The following is a 10,074-nucleotide window of genomic DNA, read 5'->3' as shown; positions in this document are numbered from 1 at the left end:
CTCACTCATACTACATACATATATCAAAACAACACCAGATAACTGTAACATTCAATTAACACTTTCTGAGTCGCTTGCTCCCTGTCGGAAACAAATCTTCCATCTGTGGAAACGAACCTCAGTAATTGCATTTCGATCGTTCTTAACTGGACAATGATTGCGTCCAGTCATCTAACATACATATATAATTCCCGACGACTTTCAGCTACTAATGAATCCAGCTTAAAAAATAATTGCTGACTATATTTGTTTCATTGAAGACCTACAAGGCTCCACTGTATGATCGTCTCAGTAGTGATTGGTATTTGAACAGGGTTACATGAAAATACCGAAACTGACAACGTAATTTTTACATCGATGGCATATTATATTCCTGTTATTTTGACGCTCTACTATTAACTACCTTCCGCACCAGATACCGGGTCTTTTAACACATCGTTATACGTGCATTGTTGCCTTCAGAGTGACCTGCCTAAAATTTCTGCTCAATGTTCGAATTCCAAACTGGAACATGACTTTAAGATTTCTGGTTCAATTTTCCTTTCGAGCAAAACACATCAGTGCAGACAAAAAGGAATTGTACCTAAAGATGGACTTGATTAAGTCCCACAGAGGTCTAAACACATCTGTACTTTTGTAAGAAAAACAGATCACTTCTATGATATAATTAATCTAATATAATCTTCTTGTGCGTCGTTTTCCCTCTGCTACCCGTTCGTGTTCTATCCCATCAATATCGCCTGACAGGAAAATGATATATAAAATCGCCCATCTGGGAGCAACCTAGTTTCGATAAACAGTTCACTGGAAGACAAAAATCAAAAGTTTTTGACGAATCCAGAAAACATACCAATGTCGATAACCTTCCCTTTAGCTAATTTTAGTGTCATTTGAATAAAAGCTATTTAACAGACTTTGACTATAAGGATGCCATCCCTTAGGCTACAGATAATGAATAATGGCACCGAAGACGTGTCAGTGAAGCAACTGATTAAATACCTCCCAGGGATGTGGAACAAGGAATACTGCTGTTTCGGATCTTTGGAATATTTGGCGAGTCAGTGTGAAGACCAAATATAAGCCAAATGGTGGTTTGACGTGAGCTGAGCTCATAAACCAGTAAACTGAATTCATCTTCACGTTTCTGATGGGTTCTGTGTAAGTGAACCAACAGAATGATCAAGTTCCTTGATTTTGGTATCAGGAGAGAAGCTGTTCCATCGTTATTTGTTCCGTTCCGAACAGTCTAAATGAAGACAAAGTTGAATTGGATTTCTCTTTTTTTTTGCCACATTGCACTACATGTACAAGTAGGCTGATAAACAACTCATCACCAACTACAAAGGGCATGGAATTATCGCTATACGATTTCATGTAGAAAGACATTCTGGCAAAGGTTTTAACAGACTTTGTATTTGTTTAAGTTTGCAATTCTTCATCTTTATTATGGTGGCCTGTGATTAATCGGATGTAAACCGGTGACTGATATCATGAGCATTGTTCTACTCAAGTGGGTTAAACCAGCTCGACAAACCCGTCCCCCAATCCAATGAGTCACCTCAGGTTACTGAAGACCAATTGTAACCTGAATCTTCAAGTGACTAAAATAATTAATCTACGAAGAAACCTAAACAAGAGTCTGTGAGTGACAACTGTTGAGCGGCGATGAGGTAGTTTACAATGGGTGAGTGAGTTTAGCATTACGCCGCACTCACCAATATTCCAGTTATATCACAGCAGTCTACAATAATCAAGTCTGGACCAGACAACCCAGTGAACGATTTACACAACTGGGATACGATTAGATGTGTCATCCAAGTCGGCGACACTGACCACCATATCAAGTTTAGTGCCTCTTACGACAAGTATGAGTTACTGATGACCAGGTCTCACGGAGACACCGGAACAATAAGATGGTGAAATTGTCTTCTGAAACAGTTGTGAATGTGAGTGACAATTCAGATATAATACGATTCTAGTTGATGAGGTGAAGAGATCATTATGTTGCCAAAGGTAGCAGATTAAAACGTAATGAAGGTGATTCCAATTATCCAACGTCTTCAAGAGACTTCTTTGAAAATGTATTTGAAACAAGTTAAAACTCAGATGAAAGCATGATAAGAGAAGGCTCTTGCTTCTTAGTTACATAGATCAGAAGACAGAAACATTTTGGTGAGTCAGTCACACACTGTATTACAAGAAGACAAACAAATATATGAAAAAGAAGTTTCACACATTGCAAATTATATGACATTTTTTCAGTACCATAGATTAATCTTCACAGCCATTTTCTTTCTCCATGTTGCTACATTTTGCATTACATAATACACATTAATTCTGTCATATACATCAAAATGCAATGAAAACGTAATTACAAGTTTTCTACAAGAATCTCTAATTTCAAAATCTATACATGGATTCATTTACAAAATATACAAACTCTGAAAGGTAGAGTTTAACATATTTTGAAAGACATATCACAGGGAAAAACGAGACCAGATCAGGACAGGGAAACAATGTCCATGCTATGAAGTTTCATTGAACAAATTCAGTTAGATCCCTTTATTTCAGTTATATGTTCACCTCTAACGAACCGTGTATATCTTATATATAAATTAGGCATTGGTAATTAGATACGGTATTTGTAATTAGATCAAAGAAAAGAATCAGAATACACTAATAATTTGTACCATTACCCTGAACCCATGAAATCCAAATGGAAAGCAGCTCCATTTTCAGTAGATTAATAGTACGATAGAAGATCATGTATTCCTGTATTACAGGAAGGTATGGAAAGAAGAAATGGGTTCCTATTGAATGCATATTATATATCAAAGGGGACGGGGGCGTGCAAATACAGAACCATCTGTCTTGATGTATCCTCGATACATCAGTTCGTTAGCAAACCTGATACTGTGGTGAAATCATAGCATGCCCTCCAAAGGGTTCTTCACTTAACAACCATCCATGCAGTGATCATGTTCAGATTCCAAAGATTCATAAGTCTTTGCTGGTGTGTGAGTGGGTTAACATAATTTTACTTTAACCTCCTGAGAGGCACTGGCATCATCAATCTCAGTTGGTGATAACCCCATTCTAATCTAAAACAGCTCAAAACTTCAAAATGTATTGAATGATTGTATTTCTTTTCAAAAAGAAAATCAAGAATAAAACTAGAACTGACATTCATAAATACAATGATAATATGTGAGTGAGTGAGTGGGTTTAGTTTTACGCCGCACTCAACAATATTCTAGCTATATGGCGATTTTCTGTAAATAATCGAGTCTGGACCAGACAATCCAGTGATCAACAACACGAGCATCGATCTGCGCAATTGGGAACCGATGACATGTGTCAACCAGGTCAGCGAGCCTGACCACCCGATCCCGTTAGTCGCCTCTTACGACAAGCTGAGTCGTCTTTTATGGCAAACATGTGTTGCTGAAGGGCTATTCTACCCCGGAACCTTCACGGGTCCAGAGATAATAGGCATCCCTTTTGCGAGGGAAGTCGACACAATCAAGTAAAATGTGCTTGACTGTGAATCTCTCATCAAAAGAATGGCGGATCTTCACTCATAATACATAGTCATGAAGTCTTTAGCTGAAAAGGTAGGCGTTGTGGAGCTTATAATGGCTTATTCGTTAGCGCATATTTTAGCCAGCAATCATCATAGGGGTATACCTTCTCGTTATGATTTTAATCAGACATCATGAGTGATGTTTGTTTTGAAGCAGCGTCCTAGTGATCATGTGATCATAACTATTATTGATTTCTAAACTGGCTCAAGGCAACGCATATATAGAACGAGCAACTACCCTGAAACTAGCACAGGATTCTACAGTTACTTGATGTCAGACGTGACCGACATAGTTCAATGTATCATATGTCTTAATATATTTGTCTGATATGTATGTCATCCACAGTAGGTTAGTAGTGAATGTGACAAGTACCGTATCATGTATTGTGTGAATGTTGTGTCCTATTCACGAGTTTCACGTTGAATCGCTTACCTTGCAAATGCTTGGCGACATCCAGTGTGGATGAAAATAAACAAAGAAAACGCGAGTACTTATGACACGTATTTACATGGACACTCCAACACCTACACTTGCCGTTTTCTTTTATCAGTAAAAGCACTTTTGTTGCAATGTCAATACAATTTCAATAAATTCTCAGTTTCGGCCTTATAGACAATTTGTACAATCATTAACAGTTAAACTGTCAAAATTACACGTCCATAAGGTAACGTAAATACATTAAGAACATACTGATTTTTATTCAAGGAAATATGAAACACTCGGTATACCAATTTGGAACAATTTCAGAACACGACAAACGATGATATGACCGTAAATTACTAACATGTAGTGGCAAATTCATGCGTATTAAGAGCTCCTCGCTTGTATTTCTGTCCATAAGAATGAAGCTTTGACAAATGATTTCATACATATTTGCATGAGTATGCTTGTAGAATACGCTGGGCGCTTAGCAGAGATTGTTCACGATTATGGCCCGATTACAGGTTTATTGCGGTCCTAAGATCTAAATTAAGGATCAAATTGGAAGAGTTTGTCGGGGAAATTTCTCATTCTGCCCTACGGGTGTTACTTCTCTCCAAAGAAAATGGAAGAAAGTTCATGTTAACTGTCATCAACATATTTCAATTTTGAAAAATGACTTAGTGATTCAGGCAATGTAATATTTACTGGTTATTTCAGTAATTGTACACACTGTCTGATTGTAGACATTGACCATATATAACCAATATGCATGTACCTAATTTCTTATGGAGATGGTAGGATGGTAGCTTCATGATTAAAAGCACATTTATGTTCCTCATGCCAAAGATCAGGGACGTCTTCATTGAATCTGTGAATTATTTCGTATTGCTATCCTGTGTATTGTGGTGGGATATTGTTAAATTGTTGACACGTCACCGCAAGAGAACATTCAGACTTAACAGTAAATAGCAAATATAGAAAACGTATGTAAAGTATACACTCTGTAGGTTGAGAACCTCCTCGGTTTTGATCCTTCACAAGTAACACACCCGTATGAAAGTTTTATGTGCATACCCGGCCAAGTATTCAAGGGAATAATGCAATCACGCTCCTGATAATAGCGTGTAAAAGACCAACAATCCTACTCAGAAATGACACCAAGTATTGCCGTATGGAGTAAGCATGTTCTGCTCGACAGATGACACCTGTTGCTCACAGTTTTCAACAAAGGCAGATCATAACAGCATGGGCACGATTTCTGAGACTCAGAATCAAAGTCCGTATTTTTTCTTATCCGTTTTCCGTCTACCTCTGCTAAAAGCGACTTTGCTTGTCGTAAGAGGCGAGTAACGGGATCGGGTGGTCAGGCTCCCTGACTTGGTTGACACATGTCATCGGTTCCCATCGATGCTCATGTTGTTGATCACTGGATTATCTGGTCCAGACTTGATTATTTACAGACCGCCGCCATATAGCTGGAATATTGTGAGTGCAGCGTGAAACTAAACCCACTCACTCACTCAATCTACCTCTGTTAAAAGAAATTGGCCACTACACGACAATCCCGGATTTGACAAAAAAGGTAAATGTTTTGTGCCTGCTTACTATCCAAGAGATCCATATCCCAACAAGTGTTTGTATGCCAAACCTTCCTAAGTACGCGCCTACTCGTAAGCAATTTGAAACTATCATCCTTTCGCTCGAGTTATGAGCTTATACATATATGCTTATTTACTTTAGCCATACTGTCTTCACTGTGATAGCTATGAGAGATTATTAATCAATTTGCATTTTGGCCAGCCTTAATAATACCCGTATCCAATGATTATATGCGCGAATGTAACTCCCATTCAACGTTGCACAGTTACAACAAACTGACAACTTACAATGTGGCTGTTTAACTCTTTCAAAAGTATTGCTACCCTGCCTCGTCAGCAACTGCTTCAGATTACCAACTAATAAGCGTTAGATGAATCTAACGTTTCCTCATGCAGATGGACATCCTTTCATTACCAAGAAAGGTGGAGTGCCATATAACTTAACGCTTGTATGTGTAACTGTACCATTTCTCGATCAGTCGTCAGAAGGTCAAGTAGCTCACCTTTCTAACACATACATGGTGATATTCATATTGACACAATCCTTACTTTTAAATGTACGCGAAATATGAATATCAATTTGCCTGTGGCTACAATGAATGAAATGACATGAGTGATCTAGTCATGTATATATTTCATCACCAGGCCTTACATATCGTCAGATCATCCTACGCTTTCAACACTATATTGCCGCTCCAGGCGAAAACCGTGACATGTATATGCTGAGAGGTAGGTTTAAAAAGAAGAGTTCAAAAGACTGAAACTGACATTAAATGATAATGAATCACGTTACATAAACCATACGGATGTTTTCTGTTTTACAGAAATAGTATTCCAATGGAAAAACATGTTGATAAATTAGTGCGTTTGTCATAGAGAGTATTGAAGAGTGGTCTTGCCACACTACCGATCGCATTGAACGTACCCTTTGCTGATTGATGACCGTAGATGACACAGTTGAAATTATCGCGGTGAGTAAGCCATTACACGTTGGGCATCAGCAGATACGTTTCTGCTTATGTCCACCGACATTTCAGATCTGTACATCCCATCTTGTGCATTAACGTTAGCATATTTACCATTGTTCCAGAAATTTGTAGCAAAATGTGGACTTTCACATTTTTCCACTTAATCCTGCTGCAAACTTGGACCAGCCTGTAGTCATATAATCACAGGGCTTTCTCCCTTATTGATAGTAACAAACTGCCTCATCAACTGTAGAGCAGACCATTGTGAATATTCTTCTTCCAGTTTGTATTTCAGTTTTAGAATCATGTTGGATGCTGTTCATGCATGTGCCCTTAAAACATGACCAAAGGAGAATATAAATCTGTAAAATGTCTTTCTGAAGAGTCTGTGCCTCATCTGATGTGTGTCATTGTTAGAATGCACAGATTGGAAAACCTGAATGCCATTCAAACTCTGGATATCCTACATGACAAGTCTGCAGTTGTTCCTACTCATAAGACTTCAGATAACATAACAATTATATGCACGCGTCATGACACTATGTTGTCTCGAAGAGTTATGTGTAAGTCACTTGTAAATGGCATGCTGCACATAGGGCACCTATGTAAAGAAACCATTCTGCCAAACCACGCATCAGTACTTACACTTTGGGACTTGTCTGTAAAACCAGGAGGCCTTGCCAATTTGAAGTGTATAATGGATTCCCGATGTAATTACTGGCACATGCCGTCACGGTTACAAATTATTTTTTAAACACCATATGTATGTTATTACAAAGCCTGAAATCAATAATGTTTTTATACTCATGTACTGGCCATATTGTAGTGGCTATGATTTCTTGTGATTTTTCGTTTGCTTGTTTCTTTGTTTGTTTGTTTTAGGTTTTTTCCACAACCGCTAGTCCAGATTCCCGAAAACTATATATTGTTAAAAACAGGGTTTTGAATGTTAATAGAAGCACAATGCATTTAACAATAAATTACTCCGCCATAAAACAGTGTCCAAATGTGTGCAACCACCAAAGACATCTTAGAAAACTGAGCCACACACGATCAGGATATTAATCATCATTACCTTAGTATGGTGTGAGAGGAAACCGATATTGTTACAAGCTTAAGCTCAATAGGTCTTTTAGTCTCAGCAAGGCTAATTACATTCAACGCTTTAATGTGACAGTAAGTGTTCAGCTCACGGCGACTTAAAATAAATCGTCGTTATGTCTTCTATAACACAGACAGATTTGACGCAAGGACACAAGGCTCAAAACCTTTCGAGCATCCAACCTTTGCGTCCTTGTGTTATATAATCAACTACTAATCGTGGCATTTGCGGACTTATGGAGAACATAACCAAAACCCATTCGTGTTGGTGAGTCGTTTTATGTAGGGATATTACTTGATTGATCTCTGATGATCTACATGTATGCCCAAATCATTCCACATATTACTAGACTGGGGCACTTTGAGAGTTGTAGCATTTATTATTTCAAAGGGGACTTTGAACAATGATGAGCAGGAAGATGTTGATTTAAGATAGAGTAATGGACGAAGAGTGATGCCACAACGTGATGAAGGTCTGTGGAGTATGGTATTTTCAAGTCTTAAACATGCATAATGACCCTTACTTCAATGATGAACAAACATATCATGTGCAGTATATTTAATATTATTTTTTTAGTTCAAAGATCAATAAACTGACCATGACCTTGACGGATTATCTGGAAAGATACTGCTGGAAGACAAGGACGAATTCTGAGGCCGATCGCGATGTCCCGACTCTTGCTGTTTATTTTTTCTTAAATAACTATGTAATTCAAAATCATATACTTTCAGTGGTCACATCAGTTCTTGAGTGAGTGATGAATTTGGCTTAAAATGCCAGAATTTCAGCCGCAGCTATGTCACATATATTGTAATGTGTAATGATTTATAACAATAATGTGATATTTTGATTCAAGCGAAAACTGCCACTAACACTGGGCAAACATTTTGGTCATTGGTATGTCACTATTGAAACGTCTTCCGCGTGTCTTTAATCAAACTTTGTGGAAGTTCTTCCAGGGCAGAGAAGGCTTTTAGATCTCTTTGAAGGTTCTTTGAAGTCTTTATCGGAAGAGATGGTCGATTGTGCGTCACAACTTGGTAAGTTGCGAACATACGACAATAAGGGCTGCAGCTGCTGGAGCATTAATCATGGACGGAGAGTTTCACTTTTTGAAGACAGTTCACTGGTCTCGCTTTATTTCTGGATTTACATGATGGTTCGTCTTATTTCTTGATAATGAATGCACAATATACAATATATTGGCATTTTGCAGGATCTTCTTTGGATGAGTCTGTGTCTCTGAATTGCTCTAAGGGAAACGTCCTGCACTTTTAATCATGTGAGATCTTTGTCAGAACAGTTCAGAATAAGTCTGGACACAATCAGTGGCGACGGAACTGTAACGTTTATTTTGAACCCGGGCTTGAGTAGCATCCTTGCCAAGAATTCTTCATTCTTGACTATAATCTGGTCTGTTCAAGATTTAAGAGTCATACCAAATTATCTAAGTATCCAGCAGTTCGTTAACCTTATCGAACAGAACAGGGTCCAGATGTACGACCCCACAGCCTGACGTAAATTCAGCGGTCTAGCACATGAATGTAATCTTTTAAATCATTTCCAAAGCCTTCATCAGGTGCTTTTCTTCAAACTCAGTTGAGTGTAAATTGTTTCTGATCAACAAATTTCATTTTGAGAAGCCCTGACAAATTGTGTTTCCATAGGGTCAGATCTCGCCGGTGAAATGCCTCGTGTAATCAGATGTTTGGCGCAACCTTCTGGTCTGCAAACAGAGGCGTTGTGTCGGAATCTAGTTCAGGGTCAGTTGATTAGATGCTATGGGTTCTTCATAAACATCGATGTTCTGAGCTGTGATATATTTCAGAGGGAAACAAAATAAGGTAGAACAATTCATCATCATGTAATTCTCAGCAGCAAAACGCACAGTGAATAAATGCCTCAAACAATATATCTTTACTAAAGGAATATACTGGATAAATTTAGGTGCTAAATTTGTGCTATTTAATCTTGAAAACCTGGCAGGAGATTTGTTAGATGGATTCTTAAAACAATAAAAACGACCGGCCTTATTCCACATCAATAACAGATCTACTAAAATCAGAGTCGATTGTGGAGTTCCTTCTGTTCCATAAGCATGTGTTTGTTTGTATGTTCAACGCTACTCTAAACAATATTACTGCTGGATGATTGATATTATGATGCCGCTATTTGTAATTTTGGTGATTTTAAACATAGTAAATGTAAACACCAAGGGCTACAGCTATTGGAAAGGTTCCGACATAAAGAATGAGTGAATTTAGTTTTATGCCGCTTTTAGCAATATCGCGGAGGGGGAGACCAGAAATGACCAGTCATTGTTAGACTCCTTATGAGTGAGGTTGACTTAACCGTAATCTAACTACATCATTTTGCGTCAGCATAAAGTCAAGAAAGGC

This window comes from Haliotis asinina, chromosome 10 (genome assembly GCF_037392515.1).
Source record: "Haliotis asinina isolate JCU_RB_2024 chromosome 10, JCU_Hal_asi_v2, whole genome shotgun sequence".
NCBI classification, from domain to species: domain Eukaryota; kingdom Metazoa; phylum Mollusca; class Gastropoda; order Lepetellida; family Haliotidae; genus Haliotis; species Haliotis asinina.
This window is presented reverse-complemented; position numbering follows the sequence as displayed.